Consider the following 23,496-nt stretch of genomic DNA (forward strand, 5'->3'; position numbering starts at 1 on the left):
GAGCTGAAGTCTGACAAATATGAATGGAGAGGGTGGACGAAAGGTGTAAACAAGGGGTCAGAGGTCAGAGAGTTAAGAATGAGGCACAGGAAGAAAGCTAACATGGGAGGAATAAACACCTGGGGTGTATGGGAGAAGAGAGCTAATAAGTAAGAGGGAGAGAATTGGTGGACTGCCTTGAAGTGCCTTGGTCAGGAATTTCTGCTTGACCCTGGGAGAAATTGGTCCCTAGAGGTTTTTGAGATGTGGAAAAGTATGTGTTGAAAACATTTCAAGAAAAATGATCCAGAAAGCAGAGTGAAGTTCCAACTAGAAAGGGGAGAGTCCGTAGGCAAGAAGACTAGTGAGGAAGCTAATACAGTAGTCTAGTTGGAATATGATAAGCACCTGAACCAGGATGAGGTGCCATTTGGATGGAGAGGAAGAGATGGATCCAGGAAATGTTGTGGAGGAAAAGCAGGAAGATTTAGAAACAGACTGAATGTGAGAGCTCCTTAATAAACTTTGATCAATCAATAACATTTACTGAGCACCTCCTGTGTGCTGAGCCCTGCACTAAGCACTGAGGAGAGCATACTAGAGATAAAAGAAATTTCCCTTTCTCTGAAGGAGTTTCTGACCGAATGAGGTGAAAATCAGGAAGAAGAGCACTAAGCCATTGTTCGATGATTTTGCAAGTGACACTTGGGTCACGGACAATATTTTTACCCTAGTTTAAGTAGGGTGGAAGGTATACACAGTCTCCTATAACATGAGGGTTGTATTTGCAGAACCTTATATTAAGGAAAAATTTTGCACCAGCAATACTCATCAATTTTAATGCTGCATGCATATACACACGCAATTTCTTTGAGAACATGGCAAGCCAAGCCACTAAAGGGCTCAAATGGTGGAAAGAACAGTTCTTAATTCCCCAATCATGCTCTGAGAAGCAGAGTGACTTAGTGGAAAAAGCATGGGCCTGGGAGCTTGAAGACCTGGGTTCTACTCAAGGCCCTGCCACCTGCTTGCTGTATGACCTTTGGCCAAGTTTTTAAATTTATCTATACCTCAATCTTCTCATCCGTAAAAATGCGGATAATCAATTAATCAGTGGTATTTATTGAGCACTCCTGTGCAGAGCAATGTATTTGCTGCTTAAGAGAGTGTAATACAATAGGGTTGGTAGACATGATTCCTGCCCTCGAGAAAGTAGCCAATCATCGTGTTGGTGACTATCTGTAAGGCTGCAATCGCTTTTGCCTCATCTTGGCCATGCAGTGGGGATTTCACAGTTGGACACTCTGCAGGGGCTATAGCCAGAACTAGAAAGAGTCACTGGAAATACATTTTTTTCCAGGGATTTGGCTGCCAACGTAGAAAGGGCCCAGAGAAAGCCATCAAGGCCAGGGGAATGGAGGTGGGGAGGAGAGGGGAAATCATCCCTCTCCCTCTCTCCTATTGCAAACCAAACCATCGGATGCAAAATTCCTTGTGAAAGCCTTCTGCTAAAGGAGAATCCCAAGGTGTTGATGGCAACACCTGGTTGTTGGCTGTGTTGTGGTGTTCTCTGCATTCCCAATGCAGACTTGGCATCAAAATCATTTTAGCAAGATGAACACTGCAGTCAGAAGCGGAGACACTGCCTCTCTCTTTTAACTCTCAATGAATTTACCAAAAGCAACCCTTCATTTCCCAATTCTTCAATACTTCAACAGAACAAATGGATCTTTCGTTGTGAAGTGCACCACATTTCTACCCTGTATAAAAGAAACTACTCCAAGTGGGTTTTTGTGCCCTTTTTTTCCTCCTTATCAAATTGCCAAAATGAAGTAATTATTTCTGCTCTCAACTCTATCATCTGTTCAATACATCTGCTTTATTTATTCATAGGAAGCATACATTACCAAACAGGAATGTATAAAAGCAAAGGAGAAAACATATCTCCAAAGAGAATTTAGCAGTTCAAGGGAGGGAGATCTACTTTTAAATTTTAAATGAACCCCATCCTTGACAGTGTCCATGTATGTCATTATGACTATGAGCGAGAGACTTTTACACTCACAAAATGACAACAAGGGAACTAAGAAACGTAACTTGTAGGCAATTAACATGGGAAATGTGGAAAGAAGCAAATGAGATTTTTCTACGAGCTGAGCTGAACCTGTACCTTGATTTCCACCCACAAACCCGGAATAGAACAGAATAAATATAGAAAATGTTGAAATCTCCTGTTTTTCTGGTTCGAGCCTTCAGTGCTGAGATAGACCCACTGATTTTTACATGCCTTTCTTCTCCAGATTTTGGAAGGGAGAGGAAATCCCATCAGCAGCCAATGTTCCACCCTAGTTAAACTGCCTTCTTTGATGTCATTTTCTAGCCTGTTGTTTTGAAAATAGCTATTTTCAAAGTGATAATTTCATTTGGGAGAGTTGGTGGCTTGATTTTAACAAGTTGAATGAAGCAAATGCTTGAGTTTGCCTTAACAGATTGGAGCAGTACTTTCTTCTTGCCATATGCCCAGCAAGAGCATCTGCCTAATGAGAGACGCCTTTCCAAGAACTCAGGGTAGATAAACATTGAAAGAAAAATTCCACCAAAGAGGGCCAATAGCCACACCTATAATCAGGTCGGTATGGCTTACAATTTTAAAAAAGAGGTTAAAATCTTAAAAAGACTGAGATTCTGTCTCGCGATATCAAAACAAGTACAAGTGCTTCATACTGTAGCAAAACAAGATTTGAATGTGGCTCTGCCACTTGTCTGTTGTGTGACTTTGGGGGAGTCACTTAACTTCTCTGTGCCTCAGTTACCTCATGTGTAAAATGGGAATTAAGACTGTGAGCCCCATGTGAGACATGAAGTGTCTAACCTGACTATCTTGTATCTACCCCAGTGCTTAGTACAGTGCCTGGCACATAATAAGTGAATACCAAATAGCATTTTAAAAAAAGTTGTAATGATATTTATTGAACACCTGCAGAGTGCATTGTGCTGTACTGAGCTCTAAAAAAACTATAACAAAAAGAAGAGTTGTGGTCCCTGTCCACAGGGAGGGGAGAAAATCAGCTCCTTCTTGATTTCTAAGTACTGCAGTCAAATTCAGTCAATCAATCAATCAATCATATTTATTGATCACTTACAGGGTGCAGAGCATGGGAGAGTACAATATAGGAGAGTTGGTAGGCACATTTCCTGCCCACAAGGAACTAATAGTCTAGCAAGGAAGCAAGCAATGGTCTTGAGCCCTAACTTTTTGCAGCGGTCTGTACCAAGTGCTTAGGAGAATACAATACAGTAGGGTTAGTAATAATAATGTTGGTATTTGTTAAGCGCTTACTATGTGCCGAGCACTGTTCTAAGCACTGGGGTAGACATAGGGGAATCAGGTTGTCCCACGTGGGGCTCACAGTCTTGATCCCCATTTTACAGATGAGGGAACTGAGGCACAGAGAAGTTAAGTGACTTGCCCACAGTCACACAGCCGACAAGTGGCAGAGCTGGGATTTGAACTCATGAGCCCTGACTCCAAAGCCCATGCTCTTTCCACTGAGCCACGCTGCTTCTCCTGGTTACTATCTCTGGTTATCTCTGGTTACTATCCTGGTTAACTATCTCTGGTTAGTAGATATTGTCCCTGTCTTCCAATCTATTCCTATTTCCTCTGTAGCTATGACACAGACATGGGATTTGTGGGTCCTAATTGTAATTTGCTTTTAAAATCCTGACTTCTGTTCTGGCCTAAGTGCTTACTATATACCAGGCACCGTACTAAGTGCTGAAGTAGATACAAGATAATCAGGTTGGACACAGTCTATGCCCCACATGGGGCTCACAGTCTTATTCCCAATTTTCCAGATGCAGTAAGTGAGGCACAGAGCAGTTAACTGACTTGGCAAGACAGCATACAAGTGGTGGAATCAGGATTAGAACCCAAGTCCTCTACCTCTCAGACCCTTGCCTTATCCACTAGGCCATGCTGCTTCCCACTAGGCCAGGCTACTTCCTTATCATGTCAATTAAAAACCTTTTTGTGACCCAGGCATGATTATTTAGGAAAAGGTCCAACTAAAAGCTTGCTATCCATTGTTGACGGATGCACTGTTTAGAGCTGATGATAGTATCATAATTAAGTGAACTTTTGAAAATGATATAATAAAATCTGTGCAGGTGCCTTGAGAAGCCAGGTGAGTGTGAAATTGATCTTCTATGATTTCCTACCTTTCAATATTTAGTTGTTTAGTACTTCACATTGGCACCAAACAGCTTTGCTTTGCCGAGTAGCAGCTGCCCTCAGCAGCTAGGTCCTATGGCCAACCACCAACACAGTGTTTCTTTGTAATTGTGGCTGACTGGGGCTACAAGCCAAATAAAATATTGCATATTGAATAAGCATTGCTAGCCACAAAAACTATACAGTTTAGCTAGGACTTTTGGTCCCCAAACTTGAAAGAAGTTAGGCTGACAACAACTATTCATTTAAATGAAAATGGAATATATGACTGTCAGAGTTAGAAGCAAAATAGCATCACTTTAGATGTAAGCTTCTGGTAAGCAGGTACAGTGCTCTGCACACAGTATGGGCTTAATAAATACCATTAGTTGGGACTACTAGAAAGTTTAGTGGTCCCGAAGAATTTTTAAGGTTGCGTTTATTTTTATTATTATTTGATGTTGGAATAACTTAAGTTTATCAGAAAAAAACCAACTTCTTATGGTGAAACTATCCACCTGAAACAGAGGATGGGATGTTGTAGATTCTCTCCACCTTGGCTGGAGTCCGGGCAAAACTCAAGGGAGAGACTCCAATTGCAAAAGTGATTACTTTTCGAGGAGGCACCTGATCGTCAAGTTGTGAAATTCCATTTTGTCGATTGATGTCCGATGGCTTCAAGTGAGTCGATGTATCACTGCTGAGTGTGGAAAGGACTCTTGAAAATCTTGTGACCAGAGAGGACTCTATAGTAGTGGGGTGTGTACAAGTTTCGATTATAAGTCTGTTAGTTTTCCTTTCTTCTGACTTTTGGAAAAAAAACCACGTTTTGTGTCTGTCTCCCCTGCTATAATGTAAGTTCCTTTTGGACGGGAATGCATCACTTTGTTCATCTCTGTTTTACAACCACCTAGTAGAGTGCGCTGCACCCAGTAGACGCTCATTCGTGCCGTTACTGCCTCTTCCGTTAATACTACCACTGCTCTTACTGTTACAACTATTTTGACTACTTGTATCTACCCCAGAGCTTAGAACTGTACTTGGCACTTGGTAAGCGCTTAACAAATATCACCCTTATTATTACTGCTACTATTACTTCTACCACCATCACCCAAAAGTTCTTTCAAGCTGAGCTGGTTCACACCAAATTCTGGTTTGGGTTGATTTGGAGGGAGGGTTACTTTTAAGCTTGTCAAATGAGAATCTTGCAAACGTGATCACTTCTGCTTTCATTTTTTGTCTTTCAGACCTCTAACTTTAACTTTGTAAATGAATAAAGAGAGCTTTAACTGTGTAAATGAATAGTACAAGATATCTGACAGAAAAAAGCTATTGTGGAGCTAGTTCTCACTGAAAATTGGAAAAAGGTCATCAAGCAAGTGGTTGAAAACCACTTTGGCATATCTATATAATATGAAAACTTGTAAATGCTTAGTTTTAAAGCAGTTCTGTGCCTGAGGACTTCTGTTAACAGAGAGTTGTTAGGTGACAGTTAAGAAGCTGTGGTTTGTTGTAGCTCGGTAGTTTCAGGCAGTAGTTGTGGTTTTCAGAGTCTGTTTTCTTAAGAAGAACCTAAACAGTATTTTGGTTTTCTCACTTGCTTTCCTTTTGGTAGGGAAAGAATAAAGAAAACAGGTGCTGCAGTTCTGAACACCAGTTATCAAAAGATACGAATTTAAACACTGGCAGAGCCAAAAACTTTGACACTTGTATTTGTTTCTTCTTAATTGAAATACTTTAACATTCAACAAAACAAAACCCATGTCCATAAAATCAAGGAATTATGACTATTTTAGCCCAAAAGAAATCAGTCAATCAATCCATCATATTTATTGAGGATTTAATGTGTGCAGAGCATTATACTAAGCAGTGGGAAGAGTATAGTATCATGGCCTAGTAGAAAGAGCAAGGGCTGAGAGTCAGAGGACCCGAGTCATAATTACAGCTCTGCCATGTGACTGCTGTGAGAGCTTGGGCAAGTCACTTCACTTCCCTGAGCCTCAGTTACCTCATCTATAAAATGGGGATTCAATCCTACTCCCTTCTACTTAGACAGTGAGTCTCATGTGGGACAGGGATTGTGTCCAACCTGGTGAAACTGTGTCTACCCCAGTGCTTAGAAGAGTACTTGGCTCATAGTAAGTAACTAACAAGTAACACAATGATTAGATTATAGCAGAGTTGGTAGGCATATTCCCTGCCCACAATGAGCTTACAGTCTAGAGAGAGCAAATGAATCCCATTACCTCAATTCAAGGTAGCACTATTTGATGAGTTAATTATTAAAGGTGTGAGAATTTTTGAATATGATATTCTTTAAAGGCAAATAGGTATTATATTGGGAAGCAGAATGGCCTAGTGAAAGACCATGAGCCTGGAAGTTAGAGGAACTGGGTAATTATCTTGGCCCCTCCACTTGCCTGCTGTGTGACCTTGGTCAAGTCAGTTTACTCTCTGGGCCTCAGTTTCCTCTACTGTAAAATGGGGATTAAATTCCTGTTCTCCCTCAAACTCGAACAGTGAATAACTCGAACAGTGAATCCCATGTTGGGGAGGGACTGTGTCTAATCAGATTTACTTACATCTACCTCAGCACTTCCCCTCTCAGGGTCACACCTGGAGAGTTTCCAGTACTCTGCCAGTCTTGACTAGGGGAGGGAGAGCCAAGCAGAGCATACCCATTCCATTCCTAGCTTGGGCAGTGGCTAGCCAATGGAAAGCAATCTGCTACAAGTCAAAACTCACCCATGCTGGGCAGTAGCGGCATGGGAGAGAGTCGAGGATGAAGACTCAAGTTTACTCCATGGAAGGAGACAACGGTAGACCACTTCCATGTTTTTACCAAGAAAACTCTATGGATTCACTACCCAAATGATGGCAGGTGGAGGTGGGAAGTTCTGGGAGAGATGGCATTGCGATGGGGTCAGAGACGACTTGATGGCATAAGATAAGAACTTAGCACTTAGAACAGTATTTGACACATAGTAAATGCTTAACAAATACCATCATGATAAATAAATAATGTTTTTACTATTTTAACAACTGAACTAATAATATACTGTTAAGATAAGATAACTAATAAGAGTGACTACTGCAGTCACGGCAGTTCTTGACTGATATGTATAGCCTTGATTAATTTTACAGAAGAAAGTACTTCTTCCTTTTTTTAAGGGATTAGGAATAAATGTTCTTAATTAATTGTGCAGTTTTAATAGCTGACCTAATTGGGGGTGAGTATATGTATGACATATTTGTTTCCTTTAAAAACCTCTTTTCACAAGTTCTCTGTCTTCAACTCAAACTTCAGTTAGCACTCTCTGCATGGATTACTCCCAAATCTATCTCTCCAGCCAAACCTCTCTCTTTCTTTGAACTGTTCCATTTCCTTTTGCTTTCAGGTCATCTCTACTTGGATGTTCTGCCAACATCTCATGCTCAACGTGTCCACTATTGAACTCCTCATCTTCTCATCCAAACCCTCTTCTCCACCCAACTTTCCCACCCCTGTTGACAACACTGCCATCCTTCCTGTCTCACAAGTCTACCACCTTGGCATTATTCATGAATCGTCTCTCTTGGGCAAGTCACTTCACTTCTTTGTGCCTCAGTTCCCTCATCTGTAAAATGGGGATGAAGACTGTGAGCCTCATGTGGGACAACCTGATTAGCCTGTATCTACCCCAGTACTTAGAACAGTGCTCTGCACGTAGTAAGCGCTTAATAAATACCAACATCATTATTATTATTATTATTTCAACCCACATAGTCAGTCATCAAATCCTGTTGGTTCTTTCTTTAAGCCATCTCCAGAATCTGCCCCTTCCTCTCTATCCAAACAGTTACCAAGCTGGTCGAAGCGCCTGGCAGGTCCCACCTTGACTGCCGCACGCGCCTCCTAGCTGATCTTCCTGCCTCCAGCCTTTCCCATCTCCAGTCTTTCCTTCATTCTGCCACCCGGATCATTTTTATAAAACCCTATTCTCTGTACATCTCTCCTCTCGGCAAAAACCCCAGTGGTTGCCACTTCATCTTTGCATCAATAAGAAACTCCTCACTACCAGCTTTAAGGCACTCGATCAGCTCTCCCCTTGCCATTTATCCTCGCTCTTCTCCCACAGCAACCCAGCCTGCACACTTTGCTCCCTCAGTTGAAGTGTAGTCGTTGTGTCTCCCTCTCATATCTTTCACCATCAACCTCTTGCTCATGCCCTCTCTCTCTCTCTGAACTCCCTCCTTCCTTCAAAATCCAGCAGATCACCCACCACTGTCCCATCTTCAAAGCCCTAGTAAAATCCTTCAGGACTCCTTCCCTGACTAATCTCTCAACTTCCTGCTGGGTCACCTACACTCTTGAGGCCTTATCTCTGAAGCACTTGGAACTCACCTCACCCTATCCCCTTAGAGCATTTATTTACTTAGCTTTATCCTCGTATGTTTCCTACTACCTGTAATTTATTTTAGTGATTGTGTCCCCCACTAGACTGTAACTCTATGAGGGCAGGAACTGTGTCTGCTGATTCTATTGTATTCTCTTAAATGCTTAGCACTGAGTAAATGTATAATAAGTCCATTGGATTGATTAGGTCTATAAAATACATAAATTCAACTCGAAAACTAAAAATCTCCTGAAAATAAAAATCCATTAAAGCCTTGCAATATGTTGCAAAAGTCAGTATTCTGCTGTTCTGTTGAGTCAGGAAGGAAAGAACGTTTCAAAGATAAAGATTTTCCATGGAAGAACTAACCCCAGAATCATCAAAATGAACATCTGGGGTCTTTGGGTAGAAGTAATTTGGGTAATCTTAGAGGACATTTGACTCTAGGGGATTGGGGAGTAGAGAGAGTGGGACAGAGAGGCAGAGGAAAGAGAGAAGGGGAGAGAGGTAAAGGGGGAAGAAAGAAGGGAAGAGAGAGGAAGAAAGAGAGATAGAGCTATATAGGATTGTATAAATGAAGGTCAAGGAGCAAAGTGCAAAGTGTACCTCCTAGGCATGATAGAATAGTTGTAAATGATTTAGAGCAAGGGGGGCTGACCGCAGGGCCATAAAGATCCAAGATCCCTCTCAAAGTCTAGCTGGTGCTCCCTTTGTCTTTACAAAGCTGGTGGGATGGTCAGGCTTTTTAGGATTTTGTCCGATCAACCGAAGAGTCTAAGGCAGGCCAGAATCAGAACCCCTCTGCCTTGGGGGTAATGGCAGCAGCCATGGTAATCGTTCTCACCCTTCCGTTGAAGAACAGGAGGAGATGAAGGGGACCTCCTCTTCTTTAGTAGCAGCAAAAGCCTCCACCACCACGGCTCTCCCCTCCATCGCTCCCCCAGCTGACCTGGACCTTCTAGGCTGGAGAGGTGGGTTTCTAGTGCAGCCAGAAATACATCATTCAGGCACACTGCAAAGCATCCCTAGCCAGAAAAGGCTGTTTTTTTGGTGCAGCCAGGCAGTAGCCTCCTGCCACGGCTTGCTCCCTCCTGGTTCAGTTGGCGGCGGCCCTGGGGGGCCAGCAACAATAGTGTCTGGGACCTTGGAGGGGGCCGGTCTCTCTGACTTGGGTAGATCAGCAGGGGCTAGGTGGCTTGGAGCATCATCAGCCTGGCTGGTTCTGGCCAAACTACCCTCGCTGGGAGGGGGCTTCAGAGGTGGAGGGAAGTCCCTCCCCCAACCCTCCACCCCAAATCCCTAGCTTCCTCTATGAAGAGGAAGGAGTGTGGCCTGGTGGATAGTAGACAGGACTAGGAGTGAGGAGACCTGGGTTGTAATCCTGGCTCTGCCTCTGTCTGCTGTGTGTCCTTGGGTAGGTCGTATCACGGCTCTGTGCCTCAGTTTCCACATCAGTAAAATGGGGATGAAATGCTTGTTCTCCCTTCTCCTTAGATTACAAACCCAGTAAGGGACAGAGACTGTGTCCAACCTGAATATCCTGTATCTATCCCAGTATTTTGCGAAGTTCTTGAGTTGTAGTAAGTGCTTAAATACCATAATCATTATTTTTCTTATTACCCTCCTCTCCTATTTTTCTTTACCATTCTCTCAATTGTCCCTTTCTTCTTTCACCCACTTCTTACCTATCTACCTTTCTCTCTTTCCCACCTCTTTCCCTCCAGCCTCCTTTCTTTCTTTCCCCCTTGCCTCTTTCTCCCTCTCTCTGTATCCCCTCTCTCCTCTCACTGATCCCCCTCTGGCCCCACTCCCTTTAGCTCTGCCCACATCATTCATTCATTCAATCGTATTTATTGAGCACTTACTATGTTAGAGCACTGTACTACGCGCTTGGGAGAGTACACTCTAACAGCAAGCAGACATGTTCCCAGCCCACAGCTAGCTTACAATCTAGCAGGGGAGAGAGACATTAATTTAAGAAAATAAATGTCCTGCCTACGGAAATAATTACAGCATTTATGAAGCACAGGGGTAGATTCAAGATGATCAGATAGGACGGTCTCCATCCCACGTGGGGCTCACAGTTCCAAAAGGGAGGAAGGGGTTTAGAGAACCAAAGCACAGAGAGGTTTAGTGATTTGTCCAGGCATACAGCAGGCCACCAGCAGAGATACGAATGTGTCTGTTTATTGTTACGTTGTACTCTCCCAAGCGCTTAGTACAGTGCTCTGCACTTAGTAAGCACTCAAGAAATACGATTGAATGAATGAATGATTAGCACCCAGAATGGCAGCCACCCCAGTAGCTGTCTTTGTTGAAGAGATTCCTCCTGGGACTGAGGTGAAGGAGGTGTTCATCCCAGACCCGACGTAGCCCTTTACGTCCCCTGACTTCCACTCCTCTCATGGCCCAAAATACCAGGACTGCTCAGGATCGCCAGAACGCCAGCGCTGGCCCTGACTTCAAGGCCATCTGCTCTTTTCTCTGGCTACACCCAGGGCCCCAGCTAATGATGTTCTTTACTCCTCACTCTGGACTCTGCCATTGCCAACCTACCTCTCACACCATCCCTATCCCCTGCCTGGAATACCCACCTCTCTCTTCTACCGCTAGGCACTCTTAAAAAGCTTTTTCCTACAAGAGGCTCATTTCTGACCCATCACCCTTTTGGTCACCTCAGGCCTCACTATTCAAAAATCAATAAATGTTTCACGGAGCCCTTCGAAAGTATAGGATGTTCTGCAAAGTGCTGGGTAGGCTACAGGAACACTGTTTCAGCCCCAGTACCAGTCACTCCCGAGGCTTACATTCTAGAAGGGGGAAGGCAGCCGTGTAGGGAAGGAGGGAGCAGAAAAAAATAAAGGAAACAATAGGCTAAGGGAATCAAATCACAAAAGTAGTCCTCTGACCCTTAATGGCTCAAGCTGCCCTGATCCAAACCACCTCCTTGTCCACATTTCAAATGTTTCAAGGTGTCCTTCTCACCCTGATGGGTGAGATTTATTCGATCATCTATTTACTAGTCTTTCATATGTACTATCCCACTTTTAAATGCTTCGATTTTACAGTTTCATATTTGTTAGCTTATCTGCGCCCGCCCAACATTCCTCTAATGAAAGGTAGGAATTCTTATCCCCACTTTACTGACAGAGAAACTGGAGCATGGGGAGGTTAAGTGACTTGTCCAAGGACATACAGCAGGCAAGTGACAGAGCTGCGACTAGACCCCTGGGTCCCCAATTTCTAGAGCTGTACTCTTTCTATGGCTTTGTGTTGCCTCCATCACTCTATTCTAAGCTACTTGAAGTCAGGTATCATAGATTTTACTTTGTTATTCCTCCGCATACAGAAGGTTAGTAAACGTTGATAAAAAATAAATAAGGAGAGCAAAGGGCCTTAAAAGCTATGGCCTACCAGCAGACTACTGAAAGACCAGTGCAGCAGCCTGATAGGTGACCATCTAAAATGGTTTGTCTTTCTTATCACTGCCATCATCAACGTCATTATCGATACTGTGCACCTACTTTGGTGCCAAGCCCTGCGATGGGCACTGAGTGGAATGGACGAGAAGGGCCAAATCCCCGCACCCCTGAACCTCACAGACTACTCATCTGTGGTAGAGATTTTCCCTGAAGATCATTCATTCATTCAATAGTATTTATTGAGCGCTTACTATGTCCAGAGCACTGTACTAAGCGCTTGGAATGTACAAATCGGTAACAGATCATGAAACCAAGAGGTAGAACTGAAAATGACAGCTGGCGTTTCAGGCCACCGGCACAGCCGGGCAGTGAAGGAAGGTCTTTGTGTGAACTGCGATTGGAAGCGTTGGTTTGCGCGTCTGTCCTTTGTCCTGCGTGATTTAATGGTTCACACCTCAGAAGCCAGTTCCACAAGATGGCTCTTTTAATAACAATAATAATAATGTTGGTATTTGTTAAGCGCCTATTATGTGCAGAGCACTGTTCTAAGCGCTGGGGTAGATACAGGGTCATCAGGTTGTCCCACATGAGGCTCACAGTCTTAAATCCCCATTTTACGGATGAGGGAACTGAGGCTCAGAGAAGTTAAGTGACCTGCCCACAGTCACACAGCTGACAGGTGGTGGACCTGGAATCGAACCCATGACCTCTGACTCCCAAGTCCGTGCTCTTTCCACTGAGCCACGCTGCTTCTCTGGCAGGCAGGGCATAGTTTGGCTATCAGTAATGAGACCCAGGGGAAGGCCACCCGGGTCTGCTCCAGCACCCAGAGGAAGCAGTCTAAGGATGACATGGCTCCATTCCCTCATCCTTCAGCTGGCTTCAGCTAGATCGCAAGCTCACTGTGGGCAAGGGACGTGTCTAACAACTCTGCTACATCGTTCATTCATTCAATAGTATTTATTGAGCGCTTACTATGTGCAGAGCACTGTACTAAGCGCTTGAAATGTACAATTAGGCAACAGATAGAGACGATCCCTGCCCATTGAGGGGCTTACAGTCTAATCGCCCTCTTCCAAGCGCTTAGTACAGTGTCCTCCACACAGTAAGCGCTCAACAGGTACGCTGGATTGACTGGTTGGATGGATGAGCTACATTTCCAGGGGCTGCCCCAACTTTTTCTCTCTTGCGGCCCCCTCCCCTCCAATGAATGGCGTCAACTACTGGGTGGGTCGGGGGGAGGCCTGTTCCCCTAATGCCCGGGGTGGGCTAACAGCAGAGTAAGCACTTGGAGAAGCAGCATGGCTTAGTGGAAAGAGCCCAGGCTTGGGAGTCAGAGGTCATGGGTTCAAATCCCCGCTCTGCCACTTTTCAGCTGTGTGACTTTAGGCCAGTCACTTAACTTCTCTGTGCCTCAGTGACCTCATCTGTAAAATGGGGATTAATAATAATAATAATAATAATGATGTTGGTATTTCTTAAGCGCTTACTATGTGCAGAGCACTGTTCTAAGCGCTGGGGTAGATACAGGGTCATCAGGTTGTCCAATGTGAGGCTCACAGTCTTCATCCCCATTTGACAGATGAGGTAAATGAGGCACAGAGAAGTGAAGTGACTTGCCCAAAGTCACGCTGCTGACAGAGCCGGGATTCGAACCCCTGACCTCTGACTCCCAAGCTCGTGCTCTTTCCACTGAGCCACGCTGCTTTTACCCCAGTGCTTAGGACAGTGCTCTGCAGCGTGGCTCAGTGGAAAGAGCCCGGGCTTGGGAGTCAGAGGTCAGGGGTTCGAATCCCGGTTCTGCCACTGTCAACTGTGTGACTGTGGGCAAGTCACTTCTCTTCTCTGGGCCTCAGTTCCCTCATCTGTAAAATGGGGATTAAAAGTGTGTGAGCCCCATGTGGGACAACCTGATTACACTGTATCTCCCCCAGCGTTTAGAACAGTGCTCACCACCTAATGATGTTGGTATTTGTTTAGCGCTTACTATGTGCAGAGCCTGTTCTAAGTGCTGGGGGAGATAAAGGGTAATGAGGTTGTCCCAAGTGAGGCTCACAGTCTTCATCCCCATTTTACAGATGAGGTAACTGAGGCACAGAGAAGTTAAGTGACTTGCCCACAGTCACACAGCTGACAAGGGGCAGGGCGGGGATTCGAACCCATGACCTGTGACTCCCAAGCCCGGGCTCTTTCCACTGAGCCACGCTGCTTCTCTAGTATGCGCTTAACAAACACCAACATCATTATTCTACCCCAGTGCTGAGCGCAGTGCTCTGCACAGAGTAAGGGGTTCACAAACACCAACATCATTACTCTACCCCCGTGCTGAGTGCAGTGCTCTGCACAGAGTAAGGGTTTCACAAACACCAACGTCATTATTCTACCCCAGTGCTTAGAGCAGTGCTCTGCACACAGTAAGGGTTTCACAAACACCAGCATCATTATTTTTATCAAATGCCATTCCTCCCAAAACCCAACAAAAGAGAAAGGCCAAAGGGGAGACAGGGCCCTGGGGTGGCCCCAGCAACCTCCCAGCTCTGAACTCGGCCCTCCAGCCGTCAGCCAATAGGAAGCGGAGCCGCTCCCCCCTCCCCCCCCCCGCTCTTCTTCTCCATCTTCCCCGTCCTCCTCCCCCCCCCCCCCCGCCCGCCCAGGCCGTGGGCGAGCGTAACCCGGGCAACCGCGGAGTGACGTGAGGCTCGGCCTATGGGCTTGGAGGCCGGGCCCGCCTCCGACCAATCAGAGCAGAGGCGGGGCGGGCGGGGGGAGCGGGGGAGGGAGGGGGGGGCTCCCGCGCGGCCGCAGCGGGGAGGGGATTGGCGGAGGGGCCGGGCGGGGCGCGAGGGGGCCGAGCCAATGGGGAGCGGCGCGTGCGGCGCAGGCGCGCGCCGGTGCGTCAGTTGGGGGGCGAGTGGGGCTGCGTGAGGGAGGGGAGAGGGGAGAAGAGGAGGCCGATGGCGGAGGGGGCGGGGAGGCGGCGGCGGCGGCGGAGGAGCAGCTCCCGCTGTCGCTGCAGCCTCTTCCACCGCAGCGAAGGGGCCATGTTTTGTGGTGTGTGGGGAGGGGGGGAGGCCGGGGGGCGGGGGGGAAGGAGGAGGAGGGAGGAATGCTGAGCGAGGAGACGGGCGAGAGACAGCCCTCACACACACGGCGCAAGATGGCCGGAGAGGCAGCAGCAGCGGCGGCGGCGGCCCCCGACCTGTCAGCCCGGCGCCCCGCCGGACCCGCTCGGCCGCAGGGGCGGGGGCCGCCGGAGCCGGGCCTGCCCGCGGGAGGGAACCGTCCGGAGCCGCCGCTTCGCTTGGGGCTCCCGGACCCGCCGCCGCCTTCTTCTCGGGAGCGGGTAAGTCCCCCCGCACCTTGGATGGTCCTTTGTCCTTGGGACGAAAAACAAAACGTCCTTGAGCTGCGGGTGGAGGCGGGGGGGGCGGCTCCGTCGCTCGGGTCCGGTCCCTCCCCAGCACGGTTGGGGGGAGGCAGTGCGGATGATGGGGGGCGACCCCCCCCCCCCAGAAAGGTAAAGTTGAGGGGGCTGCGGTGGCAGGCGGACACTGCAGACTGGGGGGGGGGGCGGCGAAGCAGGTCCTGCAGGTAGGAGATGGAGCCGCCCCAAGGGAGGGGGCTGCCAAAAAAGGGGGGGGGACACTTTGTTCCTTTCGGCTGCAAAGCCGCCCCTGCACCCCCACATCGGAGGGGAGGAAACGACCCCCGGGGGGGGGGCTTTTGGGCGGCTGCGTTTTGCGGAGGGGAGCGGGGGGGGGGGCAGGTCGACCGACGGTGCCTCCCTCTGCAAAAACAACGGCCCCTCCAAAGAGCAAACTTGGGGGCTTTTTTTGGAGGGGGGGGCGGTGGAAGAAAAAAAAATTGGGTGTTGGCTTTTAACTCCTTCCGAGCCGAGTGAAGAAAATGGACAGCAGGGGGATGATCGAGACTAGCGCGGATTTTTTTTTCCCCCCCCCCCCCCCCCGATTTCCCTCCTTTCCCCAAGGTTAAACGTTGGGTGCGAAGTTGGGGAAAAACCAAACAGCCTTCTCTGTTTTCAGTCGGAGGGTGCCACCCGGATTTCGACGGGCGAACGATTGAAGTTTAGGAGGGGAAACGGATGAGTTTTGAATGGGGGGCTCGACCGAGGAAAATGGGCGCCTCATCCCAGAGCGGCGTTTGCCTCCCTCCAGCAAAGCTGCTTCGGCGGCGATCGTATTTGGCGACTCGGCCACACGTTAGACATGCCGTTGGGTGGCCCTCGCCGCGGACGTAGTGGCCTAACGTTGAAATCCCTCCCAAGTTATCACGGTGCCCAACTTGACTCACTTGGGAGAGTTTTAAAAGTTGCAGCGGTTTATTAAATTTTTAATGGTCGGCAACGTGAGAGTCCGGCAGGAAGAAAACTTTCCAGGGGGTACATTTTAAAGCGGGTGGGAAAAGAGAAGGTCTCCGTGTAGGGTAAAGAGTCAGTGGCATCGTCTTCATGAATTGGAGAAGAAGAGGAGCCATGTTGGTGGCCTTTTGCCTGCTCGTAACTGGGCGACTTGGTTTTCGGTGCCTTCCCGCCTCGGGGAAGGCTGGGCTGAACGCATCGCCCCAACTCCCGGGCCGTGGTGTTTGAGACCGTTTAGATGCAATGAAAGAGAAAACGGCGGCGTCCGGTCCTTTCCGTGCGGGGCTTGGGACATCTTTGGCCGTTTTCACGCCGGGCGGGCGACCTCGAGTAGTTTGCTTATCGTCTCTGAAACACCTCTGCAGCGGAGGGTGGGCAGACTCGGCAGTTGTGCACAAAAGAAAGTTTGGCTGTTTCCATTTTGTGCGCGTAGCGCATTGTTTCCTGTTTGCCGAATAGGCTTCTCGTTTGGTGTGCGTTGGTCATATATCCTTCTCGGTTCCGAACTTCGTGCATAATCGGGGCTAAAGGTTTGCATTGGGAATCGCTGCGGAAATCAATGCCCGGCATTTGTAAACTCTTCGAAATCACAGATCGGTTTGAAATTCGGGTAGGGTGTTGAGTTTTGGCACGGATTTAATCATCCCCCCCCCCCCCCCCCCCCAGCTAAAAGTTAAAAAGGTGCTTATGACAGGCAAGAAGAAAATAGCCGAGGTGTAGCTCTTCGGCTGGATAAAGAGCAAAGATGCTGCAGGTCGCGGAGCTACTGCTAAAGACAAAACTAATGTTATTAAGACCAAATATCTGGTGTAACATGTACAGTGGCAGAGGCCATTTTAACTTTGTTTAGTAAAGTCTTTCTTATTATTTTTTTTTACTTTACCTTGGCAAAGGCTTATTTTGAACAATAGAGGAAACTAAGGGAGACCCCCTTAAAATTCTAAATGAGTCAATTTCTTCCATCGCCGTACTTTAAACACGATCTCAGAGTTTGTTGCCCAAGAAATAGGAATTATATTTTAATCATCTTGGGGTATGGATTTTCAATAAAATTTGCTTTCTGATCCTCTTCCCCACTCCCGCTCTCTTCCCTCCTCCGCGGCCCCCCCCCCCCCCATTCTTGGTATAAATCCCTTGAGCCAAAGGTGAAGAAAACAAAGACTGATTTCTAATTTTGAGAGTTGACTAGTTTGCGAAAAGATGGAGCCTTGGTGAACCTTAAAATTCCCGAACTGCCGCTACTCTTGTCACTTTTTTGGATGTTGAAACTTTGTTAAAGATGTTCAGAAACCCAAATACTGAGCCCTTGCGTCCTTCTTTTTTCTTAAAGGTAATTTAAGAACAAATTAACTCGGAGATGACTATGTTCCTGAAGAAATCTACGGAACTGATTTAGATGAGGTAAGAATAGGTATATTTCTGATACTTGCCACGTTTGATATTTCGATAGGCTGCTTTGTTAAATTTTCCTGATTCCTTGTCCCCCACCCTCATTAAAGCCTGCAATGAATACCTTAAAATACTGTATCAAAGTTCAAGGTCTAGTGTTCATAATTTAGATGTTTAGGAATTGGAAGCAAAGAGTACTTGACGCTTATCTGGATTTGGAGGGCTTTTTGGTCCAATGTATGTGTGTGTGTGTTTATATTTTTATATAGAGGTATCTAGATATGTAGGTAAATAAATATTCTGTATATTGAAAGCGTTCCAAGCTTCAGTTGAATTGTCCAGAAAACACATTCTCACTTGAATTAAACTAAATTTAGTTGAAGATCAAAACATTGCAGGTCTTTTTCTACTGGCTTAGGAGTTTATTTTTGTAGCAAGTTAATGGAATATCTGGAATAGTCACTAAAAATACTCTGAGCTATTGATTTCTTTTCTATGGATATTAGGTGCCTCTTCATACTCAGTTTAGGATTTTGTCTTCTGGATGTGCTGTTCTATCATTTTCATTTTTAATTGCCACAACTAGAAAGACAAGCAATTTTAAAACTCATTTGGATCAGTCTCTGTTAGAGAGACTAAGATGAATTCGCATTTAAAGCGTTCCTATTTGTCCCTTTTTTAAAAAAAAAGGTTCATCTTCCTGCATTCCTGAAGGTTGGCTGAAAAATCACCAATTCAGTTTAGAAGAATTCTGTATCTAAATGCAGCAGGTATGTATGTTAATGAAATTTCTCACAATTCAAAAAGTAACCATTAAAACCTTTCACTAGAAATTTAAGCTGTGTCACTGTACATTTGATCAAAAGAAAAGCATTGCAGGCCATTTAGTTTTTGGTTTTTGGTTTATATCAAATGAACCCCACACATCACCTGAAAAAAGTGTTCATCAAGGCATTGGTTTCATTTAATTAAAAGTTGCTGTATGCAGTACGCTTCAATAGGGAGCTGTTGGATATGCCTTCAAGGTAAAACCTTTGTTCAGTACTAAAATTAAGAGCAGAATTTTACTCTCTCAAAAAATGTTGGTCTAATCTTTTTTGGAATTCAAATAGCTTTTTTTTTTTTAAATGAGACAAACCCTTTTTATGTGGAAGCTCTAAATCTCCATCTACCTAGTCTTGTGAGATATTTTCAAGATCTCGGCTGTTTATCTCTTTAAATTTACAATTAAAAACTGACTCCAGTTAGCTTCACAGTGTATAACACACTCATGATTTCCCTTATTGGTTTTATATCATCTTATTTTATTGTAAATCAACCAAAATAATAGACCAAATGGTTGTGTTTTTTATTGTTCTGGAGCCTTATCTAATATTTTGACGTCGCGGGCTAAGAAACCTCACACCTTGCTAAAATTGTCCTGGAAGATGAAATTTTCGATAATAGAGTGTAAAATATAGTATTTCAAATACTAACAAAATCTAAATGAAAGTGTTCTTCTTTGAAGTAAATGACATTAAACACAAAAGTAGAATCTTTGTTCAGATATTTGAAGATGAAAGATGCTGTAATCGCTCATTTTATCCTGTCAGTCTGCATTGAGAAAGCACCTAGTTCTGAATAGAGAACATAGCTTTGGGGAGCAAGCAAAATGCAGATGGGTAAATTTTGAATTACGATGGGAAGGTAAGTAACTTGGGAACCTTACACACAAGGATATTTGAACATCTGGGAGAGTACCAGAATCGTTTAACTACTTTTCCAATTTTAAGTTTTTGTGATGGAAGAGAAAGGACTGTGGCAACAACATCCTCAGTCTAGTGGGATTGACTGTGTTCTAGACTCCTGACAAAAACCCTTGGTGATTACGCAGCGAGATAAACCTGCAATTACCGAACAAACAATGCACAAGGAAGGGCCTACATGGTAATGAGAAGTTTTGGCATGGTTTATTTTGTGGGTGTGCCAAGCAGTGCGTGGTTCAAAATTTAAAATCTACTTAGCTGGCATATAAATAAGTACATAATATTAGCTCTTGAGCCACCAAGAATTTGCAAATTTCTTTATTTGGGTAGAGTGAAGGAAGAAGGGGGCGGGGAGAGTGAATCATTAAACTACACCTGCTTTGAGAAAATAACCATCTCCTCCCCCCCCCCCCCCCCCCCCAGTAATTCCCGTATTATCAAAACCATGACCACTTCGTTATAATGCGGGGCTTTTGTCTCCAGATGTTGCCTCCGAATCTCTGATTCAGGTTTTTGAGCCATGACCGTTCCTGGTTGCCTTTAGCTTGCTGTTAACATCAGCGTGGCACCAATAAATTGTTAGGGCTTGACATTACTGGTAAAATCAAAGCAGATAACGCAGCCTTTAAAGCAGAGGCCGTTATCAGTTTGTCACTTAGTTCGCGATCTCTTGAAATCTCTGTACTTTTCATAAATATTTTTTCATGACCAGAAATCTGGCCATTTACTCAGCCAGATTTATTCAGATGAACTTTTTCTGCAGCAGAAAAGAAACCTCTGCCACAAGGTTGTTTTCATCAGCTTCAACTGAGTTGGTGTGAGTGGCGTGGCTTTAGGTTACAGAAAATTGTCTCGGATTCCTCATCAATAAGCAAGATAGTGACAAACATCTTATTAAGTTGCCCCGATATCTCATAATTGGCGGTAGTCAATTTTCTGGTGGATATTCATTTTTCTGTTCGAATATACTGCGTGTAGACAGAAAAGCAATTGGAAAAATAGGTATATTTAGTATTCCCTGGAGGGAATGCTTAGGTTCGCAGTATGCGTGTAATATTTCATAACAAAGAAAGTCAGAAAGTCACCATGAGAGTGTTTTAATTTCATTACCTTAGTATGCTTTTAATTTTCATTATGTTCTCTATTAAATACCCTCTTTAAAAGAGTAGTGGAGGTAGTTTTTGAAATACCCAAGAGGGGTTTTAGAGAACTTGGGCAAATTATTGCAAAAAGAAAACAACCCTGCTAGTGACTTTCTCCAGAGGTTTTGTTTTAGGATGCCACAGAAACAGCCAATGTATTTGAGAGACTTTATTTAAATTTCCTTATCCACCGCTCGACAGTGGCTAGTTCAAAACAAGTTTTTTGCTTTTTAAGGTTGCAGCGATACACGAATAAAATCAGTCTCAATTTGAAGCTTCATCTAGAATTGCATTTCATTCTCTCACAAAGCTCTGGGCCATTTTACCTCGGATAATTGAATGTTTTCTGAAGGGTTATTGTTGAACATTAAAGATGGAAAAACATACTAATCCTCTTTCCTTAGGTTACATTTGACATTTTGCCGTCATTCTTAGTCCTAGCTTGTGTGTTTCTCCCATGATGCCTTTTGGGTTTGGGGTTGTCCCATCTCCCCCCCCCCCCCCCCCCCCCTTTTTTTTTTGTTTTGTTTTTGAAATTAGGCTCATTTAGGTTTGAAGCTTTTTCAAAAATAAAAATAATGGCCAATGGGAGGGAAGTCATAGAACCATCAGTTCTGCCTTGCCACGTACTTTCATTAAAGGGGTGTAGGTAGAAGAATGTCAAAGGTTTAGGAGAAGTTCTTACGACATGGCTCACCTGTCCTTTTAGAGCATGGCTCAGTGCCTAAAGGAACAGGTTTGTGCGTTCATGGGGTGTTGGTCAAGGTACTGGAATGACAAAAGCAATTTCCCTTAAATGTGAGGCTCTTTGAGAACGTGACTTTGTATTACGGGATCACGCCTTCTAGATCTACCATATCGTACTCTCTGAAGTTCTAGTACAGTTCTCTGCCCATGGCTAACGCTCAATAAAAGTACCACTAATGGATAATGTGAGATATAGGATTGAGTTCCCATTGCCTTTATTGTACACCCAACTATGAGCCCGGTCAAATCTGGGGAATTCAACATGTTCAAGCTAGAGTTAAATGGTAGACTAGCCATCATTAGCGAATGGCATCGGCGGAAAAGGGAAGCCGACCGAGGTGATCAATCAGTCGTTTTTATTGAGCGCTCACCGTATGCGGAGTACTATACTAAAAACTCTGGGGAAGTACATTGTAATAGAGTTGATAGACACGATCCCTGCCCTCCTGGAGGAACTGGTTGATGGCCTGAGCGGCTTGATCAAGTTCACCCTAACACTCGGATACTTGCCCTTGGTTTGAAGTGGGCACTTGCAGGGTGACTTCTGGCCATTGCCACCCCCTTCGTTTCCTTCACCGGGTGCGGAGTTATGCCAGTGGTCACCTTTATTTTTCCTTAAACCTGCGTGGCTCCACTTATTTGGTACCTCAAGTAGGCAGCTAACTAGAAGCAGCGTGGTCTAGTGGATAGAGCACAGGCCCCCCGGGTCACAGGACCTGGGTTGTCAACTTAGTTTTGCCATTTGTCTGCTATGTGACCTTAGGCAAGTCACTTAACTTCTCTGAGCCTCAGTTTACCTCATCTGTAAAATGGGCATTAAGACATGGACTGTGGGACATGGACTGTGGCCAACCTGATTATCTTGTATCTACCCCAGTGCTTAGTAGAGTGCCTAGCACATAGTAAGTGCTTAACAAGTGCCATAAAAAATAAATGCATCTAAAGTAGGTGGTTATGGGGGTTCTACAGGAGAAATTTTTCATATCAAAAATGTCAAATGACTTGCTAGGAATATGCATTCGGGCAAAGTATTTTTAGGCACCTGTCTAGTCATACATCGGGAGATGTGCAGTAGCTTTGAGAGATGTCTGTTGGCCGTGACTCATCAAAATGGCTAGAACCAAAGAATTTCTATGACAAGATAAGTTAAGCGCTTCCACTATAATTGAGAACTGAGTCTTGGGGAAGCAAAGATTCTCAAAGATCATATGGGCATAAAGAATTTTCAGCATTGATGATGATGGTTATAAGCTCCTTGAGGACAGAGTTCCCATCCACCCGTTTTATTGAGTACTCCTAGTGCCTAGTATGTGTTCTGTACACTCGATCACGAGATACAATAGTATGCAGATATTTTGTTTGGAAACCCTCTAAACAAACATTTTAGTCGTCATAAGTTCATGAATGTTAACCCATTAGAGCTGTGCTAATATTTTGCTCGATATAGTCAGTCAATTTTCATTTTTTTTTAGGCAATGCATGATGACAAGGAAACCCAAATTAGGCATGTTATATAGAAGGCCATCCCACTTCTGGGCCTTATTTACAGAGGGGAAATCATATTCATTTTCTTTCATCATGCTTTAAAATTAAACAATTAAAAAAAGAGAACACCAGCATCATGAAAAGAATTCATGTGGTATCAGAAAAGATGGTGTTCCTCATAACCAGTTATTTTGGTGTCAGGGTATATGTCACTCTTGAGATCACCTGACCCCAACTGTAAAGGAAAGAGTATTTAAAGATAATCTTCAAGTAATATTTCTAACCCCCTTTGGGTTGTCACCTTCAAGTCAGTTTCAAGTCACTTGAAGCACTTGAATGATAAAAACATGGAATTGGATGAAATTGGGAATTAATATTTTAGATCACGTTTCAAGACCAATGAAGTTCTGTGGGTATTTGAAAGTACTTGTAAAGACTTTTAAGAACTCAGTTCCCTTAGGTTTAGAAGATGGGATATAAGCACACAAATCACTGTTGTAAATGTGTGTATCCCAACAATCTTGTAAAATGTAATGCCCATCTGTATTTGGGGTGAAGGAGGATGCTTTTGTGTATGTGTGTGCGCGCATGCGCGCAGTCTTTCACGGACAAAAAGGTTG

The 23,496-nt window shown here is 44.9% G+C and overlaps 1 long non-coding RNA gene and 1 other non-coding gene across 4 annotated transcripts in view; both read left to right on the forward strand.

The window, feature by feature from the left end:
• LOC103170866 overlaps window positions 1-23,496 on the forward strand; it is a 43,741-nt gene that overhangs the window by 14,245 nt on the left and 6,000 nt on the right. For 2 of the 3 annotated variants that reach the window (XR_003759817.2, XR_003759818.2), the window contains exons 2-3: window positions 17,699-17,769; window positions 18,448-18,527. This is a non-coding gene — a long non-coding RNA (uncharacterized LOC103170866). Of the gene's footprint in view, window positions 1-15,046; window positions 15,334-17,698; window positions 17,770-18,447; window positions 18,528-23,496 lie in introns of those variants that run through there. The other variant, XR_003759816.2, reaches the window with a different exon arrangement.
• On the forward strand, window positions 6,791-6,927 carry LOC114812313. Its single transcript, XR_003759969.1, has one exon. It is a non-coding gene; the product is annotated as a small nucleolar RNA SNORA7 (small nucleolar RNA).

This window comes from Ornithorhynchus anatinus, chromosome 5 (assembly GCF_004115215.2).
Source record: "Ornithorhynchus anatinus isolate Pmale09 chromosome 5, mOrnAna1.pri.v4, whole genome shotgun sequence".
In the NCBI taxonomy this organism is placed as follows: Eukaryota; Metazoa; Chordata; class Mammalia; order Monotremata; family Ornithorhynchidae; genus Ornithorhynchus; species Ornithorhynchus anatinus.